At 45.1% G+C, this 15,722-nt stretch overlaps 1 pseudogene; it reads right to left on the bottom strand.

Annotated features, from left to right (window-relative positions):
- Positions 1–10,702: 10,702 nt before the first annotated feature.
- On the bottom strand, positions 10,703–12,083 carry LOC101416590 (twinfilin-1-like; annotated as a pseudogene).
- Positions 12,084–15,722: the final 3,639 nt, after the last annotated feature.

The following is a 15,722-nucleotide window of genomic DNA, read 5'->3' on the forward strand; positions in this document are numbered from 1 at the left end:
CCTAAGTGGAGGTTTAAAAGACAGGATAAATGGGTTACTGAGCAGGAGAACACCAAGGGGAAATACGGAGCAGAGTTGAGAGTCAAGTGATAAAGAATAATGGCACTTTCTTATGAGTGAAGTAACTTTGCTTTTTAAAAGCGGATTGCAAGTCTGGGCAGCTGTTAAGTGCACTCAAATATAGCTTGCTGTGCGGCCTGTAAACCTCTTCATTTTTCCAGCGCCTCAAGAAGCCATCTTGCCAATACGCCTGCTGCTTGAGGTTGGGAAGGCAATTCATCTGCTTGTTGCCTTCACTTGTATCTGGGGTACAAGTCCTCAAACAGAGCCAGGGACCGACCGGGGCCACTGCGGTTGACTCCCTTGCCCCCAAGAAATTGTCTCTCCAAATGCAAGCAGCTCCACTAGGCAATGGGAAAAAGCACCGTTGAAGCCATGGGACTTTACAGCTAGCTGGAAGGCAACGGAGAGGACATATGCTCCAGCAGTCTCATTTCACAGGTGGGGGAACAGCTGGAAGTTGCAATGCTGGGCACAGAGTCACAAACTGTTAGAAGCAGAGCCAGACAAGAACCCTGGGCCCCACTTCTCTCAGTCATCCCACACCAATGCCAGGGTCTGAGTCTCTCACAACAAGATCTGTTGTGAGTTGGGAGGCATGCAACCTTAGAGGGAAGGATAAAAGGCTGGAAATCACTTATGCATTGGGCAAACATCCATTGAGTCCCTATAGTCTGCCAGAGATGGGCTAAGCCATCAGGACACAGAGCGGAAAACTCAGTCTAGCAGAGACAGCAGATGAATGAAGCAAAAATCTGCAGTAATTGTCACGCTGTAAGAGGTGAGCTTTGGAACTCCAGGAAGGAAGCAGCAGGCTGCTGCATGAGCTGGAAAAGCCTTCTTGGAAGAGGTTCTATTTGAGCTGAGCTACAAAAACCTCCTCTGAGGCGGCGGACTTGGTCCAGCGGTTAGGGCATCGGTCTACCACATGGGAGGTCAGCGGTTCAAACCCCGGGCCTCCTTGACCCATGTGGAGCTGGCCCATGTGCAGTGCTGATGCGCGCAAGGAGTGCCCTGCCACACAGAGGTGTCCCCGCATAGGGGAGCCTCACGCGCAAGGAGTGCGCCCCACGCGTAAGGAGAGCCGCCCAGCATGAAAGAAAGTGCAGCCTGCCCAGGAATGGCACTGCACACACGGAGAACTGGCACAACAAGATGACGCAACAAAAAAAGAAACACAGATTCCCGTGCCGCTGACAACAGAAGCGGACAAAGACGTAGCAAATAGACACAGACAACAGACAACCGGGGTGGGAGGGGAAGGGAGAGACATAAATAAATAAATAAACAAATAAATAAATAAACTTTAAAAAAAAAAAAACCCTCCCTGAGAAATGTCCCCCTCATTCATCTTCCAGGCTACTTTTTGGGTCCTTCTCCTAGGAATTCAGCACTTTCACACTTGGGATCTAGCTGCTCAGGACCTCAAAGTCCTACCCTTCCCAGGAATGCCCCTACTGAGCCGCCTTCAAAACTAGCTTCCCACTTTTATCAGGGTGATAAAAGTGCTTTAAATCTGGATGGTGATGGTTGCACAGCTTGGTAAATTTACTAAAACTCGCTGAATTGTGAATGAATGAATTGTATGTATACCTCAATAAAGACGTTAAGAAAATAGCTTTCCAACATGTTTTCTGTTAATTGCATCCAGAGAAAATGATAGCATTTATACCACACCTTGTAGTAAATTGGGGGAAATTTAAAACTTAGTGGGAAAAAAATCATTATACTTTATATTGTTATGATAAGAAAAAGAAAGTACAAAATTTTCAGAAAGGTGTCAAATATTGAACTGATATAAAATTTCCAAATAGAATATTTTCTAATACTTAAGTGAAAAACTTGAATTTGGTTCCATGAGTATAACTTTTACCTCCTCCCCCCAAGGAATGAGGCAATCATTCTCTTGGGGACACAAGTTGAAAGTGGTCCTGTGTCATTCCTGAACTATGCTTTTTAATGACAATCTCTTCAAATTCTTGATTGTTTCTTTGATAATTAATTTTATATGTCAACTTGTCTAGGTTAATAGTACTGTTATAAAACTGCAACAAATATTCCACACCAATGCGAGGTTATTAATACTAGGGTGGTATATGGGAATCCTGTATTTCATGCTTGATTGTTCTTTAAACCCACAACTTCTCTAATAAACAAAAAAAATTCTACACTGAAATCATATTTAAATTACCTGATTATTCTTTTCTTTCATTGAAAAATAAGTAATATTGACATTTTGTGATAATGTAAACAGATTTCATATTCAACCAAAGCTTTCATGACAAGTATTTCAAAATAATGATGATGTATACATTTGCAAAACGTACATGAATTACCAGAACGATCAGCCTATAGCTGGCTTGGATACAACTGAAAGGTTGAAAGGCTGCAAAAATAATTATCCAGCATAGATGAAGGCTCTTGGAGCTGTCCATCAAGATGGCTTGACAGGCCCATACCTTGGACAACACACCCTGTTCCCCAGGCACTTGGAACAGGCACCTCCAGCCTCTCCGGAGCCTTTGTCATCTTCAGTGGGCAGCAGTGGACCCTGCAGCTGGACACCCAAGTCCAGGGAACGGAGCATCACTGAGTACCAAGTGGCAGGTGGGATCCTACTGGGTCACAGGCCACACCCGTAGACTCCACTCCATCCAGGTCACCCTCTGAGCGACACCTGTGGCCCAGCCTATCAACCCAGAGGGCAAAGAGATTCTGATCTTGAGGGGCAAAGGCTGTTGTGATGCCAGATGACCCCTCCTGTGTTTGGCCTCCCAGGTAACTTATAAGCTTGTCTGAGAGGCATCAGCCATATCCATGTTCAGGACTTGAGAGCATACTCACTGGAAAGAAAGTACTCAGAGCAAGAGGAACTGAGGGTTAAAAACACAAATTGGAAAAATCTATATTTAAGTGGGAGGAGCAGTACCTACTCAGAGAGAAAATAGAAGGGGAGGAAAACTAAACACTGAGGGATCACAGAAGTCCAAGGAAAGGGAGGAACTAAACTGAGAAAGAGGAAAGTTTCAAGTGCTGCCAAGAGGAGGAGGAGGAGATGAGAAGGACTTGGGAAGAGATGTGGGTGGAGGAAGCAACTGGTGTTTCAGAAGACAGGCTCAAGGCAGGGGTGCACGAAGGTGGGGACCGGGAGGCAGTCCTCTAGGGAAGTCACAGGATTAATGAAGGTATGGCTCTTTTTATTTACTGGACCAAGGAAAGGAGCCTGTTTAAGTCCTGGTGGCCATGTGGGGAGAAGGGGGCACTTGGAGAGAGCCACGGCACAGAAGTGAGGAAAGGAACCCGGAAAGGAATGTCTTCCTGGGAAGGAAGGATTCCTCTGCCTCTGACTGGGGAGCACTTTTGGGAAGACAAGGACATTCAAGAAGCCGAGAACCACCAGCCACTCAGTTGGTGCAACAGATGGGGACAGCTGGTCTATGGCAACGTTCCTTCATTATTCATGTGCCAGCATTTTCTGGGCAGTTACTGAGTGCCAGGCCCAGGGACAAGCGAGACACTGACCTTTCTCAGTAGGAACAAGGAAGTTATGAAAGACCATCACAAAGCTGGCAGAGCATGACAGGGAGAGGATTTAATGACATGGAGAACCATAGAAGAAGTATCCCAGCCATCACAGAGGGCCCAGGGAGGCTTCCTTAGGAGGGAGCATCTCAGCCAAGACTTGAAGGAAGAAAAGGACTCGGACAAAAAAGGGCAAAAATGGGCAAAGGATGTTCCAGGAAACTGCTCAGGGACAAAATGGAGCAGAGTGCATTTGGGAAATGGAAATGTTCAGTTTGGATGGAGGGTCGATAACAAGGCATATAAAGGTGAGAGGTAATAGAGATAAAGCAAGATCATGAAGGATCTTATCATCTGGCTAAGGGTTATGTCTAAGGTTCTTCCCAGTCTTTGGAAAAGAAAAATTGATCTAAAGGAGAAAGCCTTTTGCTGGCCTCTTATACTCTTAGGACCCAGAAACCCTTAATCTCCAGAGAAAAATAATGAGGTACTGGGACATTCAGCGGATATGGTGTATAGATCAGATGGACAAAGTAAAGTGACCCTGAAGATCAAAGCCTTTTAAAGCAATATTAATTGTGTTTAGTAGTTATCCTGGATCTTTCCTTTTCTTTGCAGGGTATTATACAAAGAGCACAATAAGCTGTGACTACTTTTTCTTAAACACCACATTTGTACGTTATTTCCCAGCTCAAGAATCTCCTGTGGCTCCCCACGACCTGCCCATCAAGTCTGAACTTCCCTTTTGGGTTTCAAGGCCCTCCATTAGCTGAACTCACCCTTTATTCCCCTCTTTTCCCCAGTGCAGACCTACCCATCCAGCTTTCTCAATGATCGCTGTGAAGATTATTCTTCTTAGTATCAGCATTAAGTCTGAAAGGAGGAGGAGACCTGAAGTCTAGATCAGGGCAAGGAAGAAAAAAGCTGCACAACTCTAAGGTTAAAGAGTCGCTGCCTGCCTTCGTGGCTCAGTGATGCTGGCATAGAAATAAACAGACAGACCGTGGAACAGAGTAGAAAGTACCAAAGAGATCCAAATACATGTGAGACTTTAGGATCTGCTCTCCAATCAGTAGAAAAGAATGGACTGTTCAACAAATAGAGTTGAGACCACAGGGCAGCCATCTGGGAAAGCTGGCTCTACCCCCTCGGTCTCTCTGATAGAGAGGGAGTGAACTGGGCAGATGGGGGGCGGAGATGGGGGCGAAACTGTCACTCTCTCTTTTTATCATATTTGAAGTTGAACGTATTTAAAAGTACTAGCTACTTAAAAATTTAAAGGAAAAAGAGAGAGAGAGAAATAAACTACTCTCCAGAGGTGAAGAAAATTTATCCAGGAGAAGGAAGAGTCTGGTGCAAAAGCCCATATGTGAGACAGGTTTCCCTGGGAAGGGCACACCCCTTCCTTAAAAGAGTCTACAAACCGCCAGGGCCAGCCCCCGTGCAGAACCCAGAAAAGGGCTCTAAGGGCTGGGAGGTCCCTTTTGCCATCCCTGCTTGTCACTGGGCCAGGAGGCACTGCTTCAAGGCAAATTCAAGTGTTATCTGAGAAGGGAGTACAGAGTCTGTGCCTGATTTCCCAGAACCCCCATTAAGTTTGCCAAGTTGGCAGAGGTGAGAGTGCCTGGAGGCATACAGTGCTGAGCAGGAAACATAGAGCACAGGGACGCGGGGATGCCCTGAAGCTGTGAGACCCACATAAAGCCAGAACAGTAATGGGGCGGAGGGGGATCAGGGGGGTCTCCAAGAGGGACTAGTCCTGGGTATTGAGAGAGGGCGTGGAAAGGAAGAGACACACGGATACATTTCACCAAATTCATACTTTTGCTAGGACTGGTCTTCCATGAAGGCAGGAGACTGCAACTAACAATGCCAGGAAAATCTTTCAGTCCCCAAGTGTTCAGCAGTTAAGTTCAATTGCCCAACTGGTGAATGTTTACACTCCACAGATTTGAAAGACAAACGGCCCTTTATTCCCATTGAGCCGACACAGGGGGGTCGCCTGTTCTGATGCCCTCCTCCTTCCTAAGTCTGCCCGCCAGCAGCAGAAGCATCCACTTATGTGCAGCTAAAAGTTTCCCTGAATGGGCTACAGGTTACAAAAAAGAAAATAAAAGAGTGCAAAATCAGGCAGTCCATAAACTCTCACTCGCCTGCCAGTCCCTCCAGCCTCTAAGTACAAGTGTCTAATTCAATTGATGCGGATGGACTGCACAGCTGAGAAATACTTCATTAACATTTTTTTGGTAAGGTGCTAGTTAATTTTGGGTGTCAACTTGGTTAGATTACTGCGTGCAGTTGTTTGGTCAGGCAAGCACTGACCTGATTATTACTGCGAGGATATTTTGTAAGTGGATATAAATCGTTAGCCAGTAGATTGCATCTATGACTGATTGCATCTACAATCAACAAAAGAGTGCCTTCAGCAATGAGGAGAGTCTCCTCACCTAATCACCTGGAGGCCTTAAAGGGAGAGGATTTCAGCAGTCAGAAAGAAGGTCTGTCTCCACTTCAGCCAGCCAGTTTCTTTGGGGAACCTCCTTGCTCTCCCCTTCACGGAGTTTGTAGCTTGCAGGTTGCCCTGTGGAATTTGGGCTTTCCAATCCCCCTGGGCATGGGAGCCAATTTCTATAATGAATCTCTTAGTGAGTACGTATATATCCTGTCAGTTCTGTTTCTTTGGAGAGCCCTGACTAATACACATGATTAGAAAGGCAGAATTTTATTTCCAGCCCTCCTAGGTCCTGCCCCGGAGATTAGACACAATTGTGGAGTGAGTTGTTATCCCATGCATCATGGACTCGGGCACAAGGGAAACTTTCAGCAAATGACCGCTTTATTACATACATGGCACCAAGGGTCCAAAAGAGCAGGGGAAGACATCTGGTCATGGCCAGGCTTGCAGGGAAGCCAAGCTGCTCAGGCCAGGATTGGTGGATGGTGGCTCCACGCAACCCACTTCACAGCAGAGAGGAGAGAGCCTGTGCTGTTTGAGTGTTGAGTATTTATACAGCCCCAGGGACAGGGGACAGTGCCACCGAGAGGTCCTGCCCTGGTAAGAGTCTGGGCTGCTTGGTCAGGGTTTCAGGTTCAAGGTACGGTCAAGGCCTTTTGATTAGGGCTGCAGAATGGAAAGAGACTGAAACGTGCACACAGTAGGAAAGGAGGGAGAGTAGAAGAGGGCTGAGAGGTGGTTGCTGAGCCTGTATCTGTGACTCCCTCGGCAACAATGATGATACCCTTACAGAAAAATCAGAAAGTACAAAATAAAATTATAAGAAAAACAATTTAAACAGCAATTATCCCATCTGTTGTCTATGGACTTGAATTCTTTACAGACATAATTTTTAAAGGTTACATAATATTCCTTCCTAAGCAGATGTCAATATGCTGAGATTTATTTGACTGATATTGTGATGTTGGATATTTTTGTCAGTTTTTCCTAATATAAATAATTCCATACAATAAATAAAATTTTACCTATATCTTGGCTCACATATAAGATCACTCTGCTATGATAAGCTTCCCAAAATTAAGATTACTAGGTCAAAAGGAATAAACATTTTAAAGACAATACCTAGCGACGAATTGTCTTCAAGAAAAGTTGTACCTATCTATACTCCCGCCTGCCCACTGTAGGATTTAACTTTCACTTTTTATTTCAGACTCTGAACCACTTCACCGCGAGCCGTACCGTCAGGGAATAAAAGGAAGGCAGTGTCCTCTGGGAGTGAGATGTCCACAGAAGCAGTTAGGAGAAGCAGATCTGGAATCCAACCAGGCACAAGGAATGGAATGGAACTGAGTTTTCTGACCATCAGCTTCAAATATCCTGTTTCTGGTAACAACTGTCTAGTGTACTATCCCTTCTGCTTTCTGTTGTTATGGTTGATGCGGGGCCCTAGCCACTCCTAACTCCAAGGATTAAGCATAATCCCAGGCCTAAACCAATCAGGGCATCAAATCCTCCCTCCAGCTGCAGAGATTGGTCCAGTGGTGAGTATATGACCTAATTAAACCCAGGGTGTGTCACAATGAAACATTGGAAAAAGAGATGGTCATGCTTACCCATGTGAGATGAAGCTGAAAAATGTAAGATGAGGGGCTGTTGCAATCATCTCTTTCTACACAAGGGGAGAATCTAAGAATGGCTCCATCATGAAAGAGAACTAAATGATGAGTGAGAAAATACATAAGAGTTTTTGACCAAGCCCTGCCCAAACCAGAATTGCCTGGACTTTTCTATTCCATGAGAATTTCCATTTTGTTTTAGCCAATTTGTGTCACATTTCCAGCCATAAAAATCAAAAGACCCTTTACTAATACGGTATCCAATAGATGTTCATAATCTTGGAAGAAAAGGGACCTGGTTCAGGAAGCATGGGTGGAGTCAGAGCTGACACTCTCTCCAGAGATGGAGCCAAAAGGATGGGAGCCAGGTAGGCACACCTGGAGGCACCCATGTATGAGGTCCTGGGTTTAATCCCTCGTACCTCAAAAAAAAAAAAAAATAAAATAAATAGCTGTTCTAGGTGCCAGAATAATTCAATGGGGGAAAGAATAGTCTTTTCAAGAAATGGTGCTGAGAAAATTGAATATCCACAGGCAAAAAGCTGAACTCCTTCCTCACACCATACTGTAATATTAACTCAAAGTGGATCATACCTAAATGCAAAGGCTAAAACCATAAAATTCTTAGAAGAAAACATAGGAGTTGGCAGCGGACTTGGCCCAGTGGTTAGGATGTCCGTTTGCCACATGGGAGGTCCACGATTCAAACCCCGGGCCTCCTTGACTCATGTGGAGCTGGCCCATGTGCAGTGCTGATGCACGCAAGGAGTGCCGTGCCACGCAGGGGTGTCCCCCGCGTAGGGGAGCCCCACATGCAAGGAGTGCACCCCATAAGGAGAGCCACCCAGCACGAAAGAAAGTGCAGACTGACCAGGAATGGCGGCACCCAAATGGAGAGCTGACACAACAAGATGGCGCAACAAAAAGAAACACAGATTCCCGTGCCGCTGACAACAACAGAAAGGGACAAAAAGAAGACGCAGCAAATAGACACAGAGAACAGACAACCGGGGTGGGGGGTGGAGGGAAGCGGAGAGAAATAAATAAATAAATCTTTAAATAAAAAAAAAAAGAAAATACAGGAGTAAATCTTCAGGACCAAGTGTTAGGCAAAGCCTTCTTAGATATGACACCAAAGTACAAAAGAATAATAAACCATACTTCATTAAAATTAAAAGCTTTTGTGCTTCAAAGGACACCATCAAGAAAGTGAAAAGACAACCCATTAAATGGAAGAAAATGTCTGCAAAGGAACTTGTATCTAAAACTTATAAAGAACTCTTACAAATCAATAATAAAAAAGAAAAAAATCCCAATTTAAAAATTGGGCAAAGGATTTCAATAAACATTTCTCCAAAAAAACCTATACAAGTGGCCAATGAGCAAAAGAAAAAGTGCTCAACATCCTTAGCCATCAGGATGGCTAATCAAAACCACAGTGAGATAGCACTTCAGGCCCATTAGGGTGGCTATGATCAAAAGAAAGATCACAACAATTTTTCGTGAGGTTATGGTGAAATCACAACCTTCATACACTGCTGTTGGGGATGTAAATTCACTTTGGAGAACAGTCAGGCAATTCTTCAAAAGTTTAAACATAGTTACCATATTCTACTCCTAGGTAGATACCTAAGAGAAGTCAAAACTTATATTGACATTAAAAATGGTACATGAATATTTATAGCAGCTTTATTCACAATAATCAAAGAGCGGAAATAATCTAAACGTCCATCTCGTGATGAATGGATAAACAAAATGTGCTATATTCATACAATGGAATATTATTTGGCAATTAGAAGGAATGAAGTTCTGATTCCTGCTACCACATGGATGAATCTTGAAAGACTTATCCCAAGTGAAATGAGCCAGACACAAAAGACCAGATATTGTTTGATTTCATTTATATGAAATGTCCAGAATAGATGAATCCATAAAGATGAAAAGTAGATTAGCAGCTGCCTAGAGCTGGTGGAGGGAAAGAGGTGATGCAGAATGATTGGTAATGGGTACGGGGTTTCTTTTGGAGTGATGAAAAAATTCTAAACTTAAATTGTGGTGATGGTTGCATAACTCTGTGAATATACTAAAAACATTGAATTGTGTACTTTAAATAGGTGAATTGTATGGTATATGAATTATATCTCAATAAAGTCCTCTAAAAAAAAAAAACCTTTTGGAAGAGATATTATTAGTGTGGCTTACCAGGCAGTAAGAACCGCCGAATGTTTTCATTTTCCCACCCCTTGCACACTGAGAATTACAATACGAGGCTTTTGCAGTTGGGCTATAAATTTTGAGCTTGATCTGAGACCCCTCCTTCCCATCCTTGCTTCTCCATTTTAGCCATGATCTATTCCCTTAACATACTTCCTCTGCCAAGCAGAAGCTAAAAGAGTAAATTGCGTATTGATCTTCAGAAAGACATTGTTAAGTTGACCAACTACTCTACACATGTACCCAGACACCTGGGCTGAGCTACTGCAACAATTCTGGACATAATAATGGATTTCCCACCTCCCCATCCCCAACCCAATGACACTCACCATAGAGGCACATCTGGGAAACCACAACTAGGAAACCCCTCGAGCAATGCTTCTCAACCTGTACTGTGCATACTAAACACCAAACAATCTGGATAAAAAGTAGATTCTGGTTCTAGGACGGGGCCTGAGATTCTAAATTTCTAGCAACCACCCAGCTGCTGATGCTGCTGGGGTGGGGAGCACACATGGATAGGGAGGTCTGGGTGATTCTGATGAAGGTGGTTTGCAACCCACACTTAAGAAACACCAATCAAAAGCCTCGCTCCTATAGGGTTTTCTATGGTATTCAACACATCTGGTGGTTTTACTATGGATTTGTAATATTCCAAGGAAGATTTGGGTTGATTCAATATTATATTCATTAAGACCATACTCCCTTGAAGCCACTCGCCTTGGAACGGTGATTCACAAAGCAGAACCAACAAGCTTGTTAGAAAAGCCAATTCTCAGGCTCCCCACACCAGACCAACTATATCCGAAACAATCAGTTTGTGATTGAACAAGCCCTAACTAAAGGTGATTCTGGTGCTCAGTGAAGTTGGAGAACCACTCTTAGGGTACAGATAATGGCCTTTCAATGGCCTCCTAGCTACATCCATTTGTAGTTGTCTTTCTACCATTTCTAGCAGAGGGCTTTTGCAGCCAGAACACAGCATCTGTTCTCTTGTACTGCATGGATATCCAGGCATTGAATAAATAAAACACATGGTTTCCAAATAGTTTTCTTCATGGGAATGTTTATACAGAAAGAAATGGTAATGCACTGAATCTTTGGGAATCTTCTTTGGCAAATCTGTTGTGCTGGCCTTTGTTTTTGTTAATATCTATTTCCAACTGCTCGTAGTTGACCTGTCTGTTATTCAATTTTTCCAAAGCCTGAAAAGCTTCTTGAGAAATAGGAAGTGCTATTCCTTGTCCTGTCTGATGCTTAGTGTCCAAGCTCACCTCAGTATGTACCTCATTAATTTTAGTGTGTCATAGTTCTTCCTCAGCTGCAGTCCAACAGGGCAGGGGAAGATTGAGAACGCAAGTATTTTTTACATCCATGTAATAATACATCTCCCGGGAAGCGGACTTGGCCCAGTGGTTAGGGCGTCCGCCTACCACATGGGAGGTCCGCGGTTCAAACCCCGGGCCTCCTTGACCCGTGTGGAGCTGGCCCATGCACAGTGCTGAAGCATGTAAGGAGTGCCCTGCCACGCAGGGGTGTCCCCCGCATAGGGGAGCCCATGCGCAAGGAGTGCGCCCCACAAGGAGAGCCGCCCAGCACCAAAGAAAGTGTAGCCTGCCCAGGAATGGCGCTGCACACACGGAGAACTGACACAACAAGATGGTGCAACAAAAAGAAACACAGATTCCCATGCTGCTGACAACAACAGAAGCAGACAAAGAAGACGACGCAGGGAATAGACACAGAGAACAGACAACTGGGGCGGGGGAGGGAGGGGGAGAGAAATAAATAAAAATAAATCTTAGAAAATAAATAAATAAATAAATAATAATAATACATCTCCCTTTACTGTTCCAAAAACTTTACCTTTAATGGGGCCACCTCCAGGCACCTTCGGCAGACTTGCTCTTGTTGCGGCATACATTTTCTGATGAACGTGAGAATGATCTGGAGACCACGCAATGAACATCCATCCATATCCCTGCGCCTTCTGAGATTCTAATCTGAATATTATAAAGTATGGGTGTTTGTCCTCTAGTAAGGGGAGAACAAAGGACCCATAATCCTTATCCCAGGAATCTGAAGGCTGGCTACATGACCCAGTTACACTGCTCGTTTTCAATACGTATTTTCAGAAGTCTGTATTTTCCACTTCTTGCTCTGGCAAAGAGAACTTCAACATCTTCGCTAGCTGGCATGCCCATCTGGCAGGACATGGCAGCAGCCGTGGGCTCCAGGGTCCAGTACGCAGCGCCCTAACTGCTATTCTTCTGCCTGGTGAGGCAAAGTGGACCTTTTTGGGGTGAGAAAGCTGCCTCCACTTTCTGAGGGGGCCAAGCACATGGCCTTGTAGTAGACTCTGACTCTTCCTTGAACACTGGAGGGGGCCCCTTTGTTAGGGAGGAGGCCCCCTTTCCCCTGAAAGGACCTTCTGTGGAACTGGCTTAAACTTCCTGTCCCAGGTCACCCCGGCAGCCTAACACCGTGCCAGGCACGAGAAGGGGCGCCTAGGAGGCCCCCGGGAGGAAAGAAAGCTGAACTCTTCATTTCCTTTTCTTTCGAGAGTCAGTATCTGTTAAAGTTCTGCACTATGCTCCACACTGGGGCGGGTCCCTCAGAAGTCACTTGGTAGGACAGGGCGCCCAGGACAAAGGGAGACTCGTGCTGTGTGGAGGAGGAGGCCGAGCTGGTGGCCCAGGCCCAGCACACACAGGCGGAAGCTCTGACAGGGAAGAGCGACCAGCCCTCCGCGCTTCAGGACTGGGTGCCGAGCACACCTGGGTCTTGCGTGGGTGCCTTGGCCAGCAAGTGTCCCTCATTGAGGTTTCCAGAGCCCAGCATGGTAGACGCTCCGGGGAGAGCTCCTGTGGCTGGCTGACTACAGACTCACGTGCAACCTCAGGACCAGCCTCTTCATTCAGCCGACAAGGAAGCGGAGCCTGGAAAACTGAGAGGTCTCCGCCTGTCGCACCCCAAACCAGTGCCAGAAAGAGCGGATTGCCGGGATCGACAGGTCCCAGGACTTTTGGCCCTGTACTTTATATCCCAGCCAAACTCCCCAAGGCCGGCGTTCATGGCTTTTCTATCAGACTCAAGACCTACCTGGGAAATTGTTCAGGATCTGCTCTTTTTAAAATTAATATTACATTTTGGTGTGGAGGAAGGGGTCTTTGGTTTCCAAAGTTATTTTTATTCGCCTTGGGTCTTCACAGGCTCAAGCTCCCAGGACTGTAAATATCGCTGATAGCATTACACTGGCATCGGGCTGGAGATGGCAGGCCTGATCCATAATCCAGTTTTCTAAACTATATCCAAGTGTGAATAACCAGCAAAACTGGAAAACAGAATGGGGGCTTGGTTCCTAAAAGCACTCCCCAGCAAGAAGGGGTGGAGATGACGATCTTCATGGCTGGGCTTTGATTTTCTGGTTTTACACTATAGAAAAGACCTTTGTTATTTGATCCAAGGTCAAACAGGCATAAGAAGAAAAAAGAAACCTTTCTTAATGAAAAAAAAGAGAGAGAGAAAAACTCCTTGAATAAGTATAAATATTGATTAAACTCTATATGCCTGGATATAAAATGATTTTCTAAAATTACTAGAATGCATTATTTATTACACATGTCACTGAGGGAGGAGAGGAGCATTTTAGGGAAACCAGCGGGTTATAGGATTTTTTAAAAGGGACAGCTCAGTTGCAGCATTGCTGAGCGAAGCCCCCAGGATTCTTCTCCAAGGGTTATCAAGGCAGCCTCCGGTCTCTGCAGAGGTGCCTCCCGAGGCCCAAAGACAACGTGCAGAAGGCCAGAGAGCACTGCTGAAGAGCACACTTCCCAATAATAATAAATTATCGTCGTAATAATATCAATAGCAAATATAGCTCTATTATAAATAGCCTTGCTATAATCTTCAATCATTTTTAAATCTGAAGAACACACCCTCACAACAGACCTACACATTACCCAGAGCAGGGGCTATGCCCATTTTAGGGCTTGATTGAGCCCTACCATGGGCCAGGCACAGAGCTCAATCGACACCAAGACAGAACTGTCCCCCTCCCCTAAAGAAGCCAACAGCCTGTGCGCAGGCAGATAGTAAGAGGAATTCCACGAGAAGAAAACTATGGCTCCTTCTGTCATTCAACCATCAGTTATTAAAAGCCTGCTTCATACACATCGCTGCGAGGTACTGCCGACATAAAGGTGGCCCAGACCCAGCCTGGGCCCATGAGAACTTGCTGACTAGTCAGGAAGAGAGACTCCAAACTGTGGGGAGACAGGCCACTTCACCGAAAAGGTGACATTTGAGCAGAAAATTTAAAAAAAAACAAAAGTAGAATTTTTCTCATCAGAGAAAGGGAGCTCTCTGCATAGGAAAACCAATAGATAAAAAAGAACATCCTATACTCAGGAAACGGCATGTGGCGATGTCCTGGGGACATCAGGAGTGTGAGGACATTTTGGGTTTGGGAGGGGGGTGCCCAGAGGAGGGCCGAGGAGGGGAAGAGCCACGAGAGAAGAGGCTGGCCAGGCAGTCGGGGTCGAGCTTGTGCCAGAGCTGGAGTTTCTATGCTACAGTTTAAACTCCATCCCCTGGGCAAGGGCTGCCTTTGTGGGTTCCCCCACCTCCCGCAAGGCATTCCTATCGCAGCTTTTCATTTTAGACAAAAGAATTCTGTTTCCAATAATGAGGATGGATTTGAGAAGGACGCTGGAGTGAGTGAGTTAGGAATTACAGTCTACAACAGTACCACTCAGATAAGGACTTTTTAAAAGCTATAAAGAAAAGAGAGAGGATGGTTCAATGAATTTGGCTGATAATACTATGTGCTAAGCTCGACATTTACATTATTGCATTTCATTTTCACAACACTCCTAGGAGGAAGTTCCCATTTTACAAATGAGGAAACTGAGAACTTAGGTAAATTCCCCAAGGTTGCATGTCTAGTACGAAGCTGCAATCTGGACTCAAAGTCACCCACCTATGACCGTATACTGCACAGAGGGGACACTAGGTGAAAATTTGTCTTGGGTAAGCCGGTGAGCGTTGGTTGCCAACAAGGCGTGAGTGGAGAGAGTGCTGGAATAATTCCAGCCGATGTGACCCTCATCTGCTGGGTGGGAGTCCTTCCCTGCAAGCTCTGGAAGGGTCAGGAAGCTTCCCTATCTTCTGATGGAAACAAGCAAAAAAAAAAAAAAGTCTCCTGGAAGATCTGCCAAGAAATCACTAACTAAACAAAGGGTGGCTGGAAATGGAAGAAACAGGCCAAAGAGAAAAGAAACTGTGGATTTGGGCTGGGACTTCTCTTTGCACCCACTCTGCCTGCTCACTTTTCCCGCAGACTTTTAATTAGAGAGACACCCGCCACACCGACACAACACGTTAATTATGAAAACAGAGCGCTGTGCGCAACATAACATGGAAATGAAGTGACATGCATCCAATTAATTAAACTTTCACAGCTCCAATCGGTTTTAATTAGAGAAGCTATCCTTTTCACTCTCCTTTCCATCAATAAACAAGCTTTGCAGTACATACGTAGTTTTTAATCAATTAGGCAACAGGATAAAAGTGCGAGTCTGCTGCCGCGGCTTCCGGAGCCTTCCGTGAGCCACACCTCCGTACACTGCCCTTTTTTTGTTCTCTGTTGGATTTACAAGCATCACCGGGTTTGATCCCCCTTCAACTTGTTCCCAGGTTAAATTAAAAAAATAAAAGACCTGAGAAATGGCAGCCCCAGTATTTCTGCTCAGCCTCCAGTCATTCTCATTTATAGACCTAGAAAATGCATTAAGGACTCCAGAAATTAGGAAAATGTCATAATACAATGTCAGCAGCAGAGGAGCTGAAAAACC

This window comes from Dasypus novemcinctus, chromosome 7 (assembly GCF_030445035.2).
Source record: "Dasypus novemcinctus isolate mDasNov1 chromosome 7, mDasNov1.1.hap2, whole genome shotgun sequence".
Taxonomy (NCBI): Eukaryota; Metazoa; Chordata; class Mammalia; order Cingulata; family Dasypodidae; genus Dasypus; species Dasypus novemcinctus.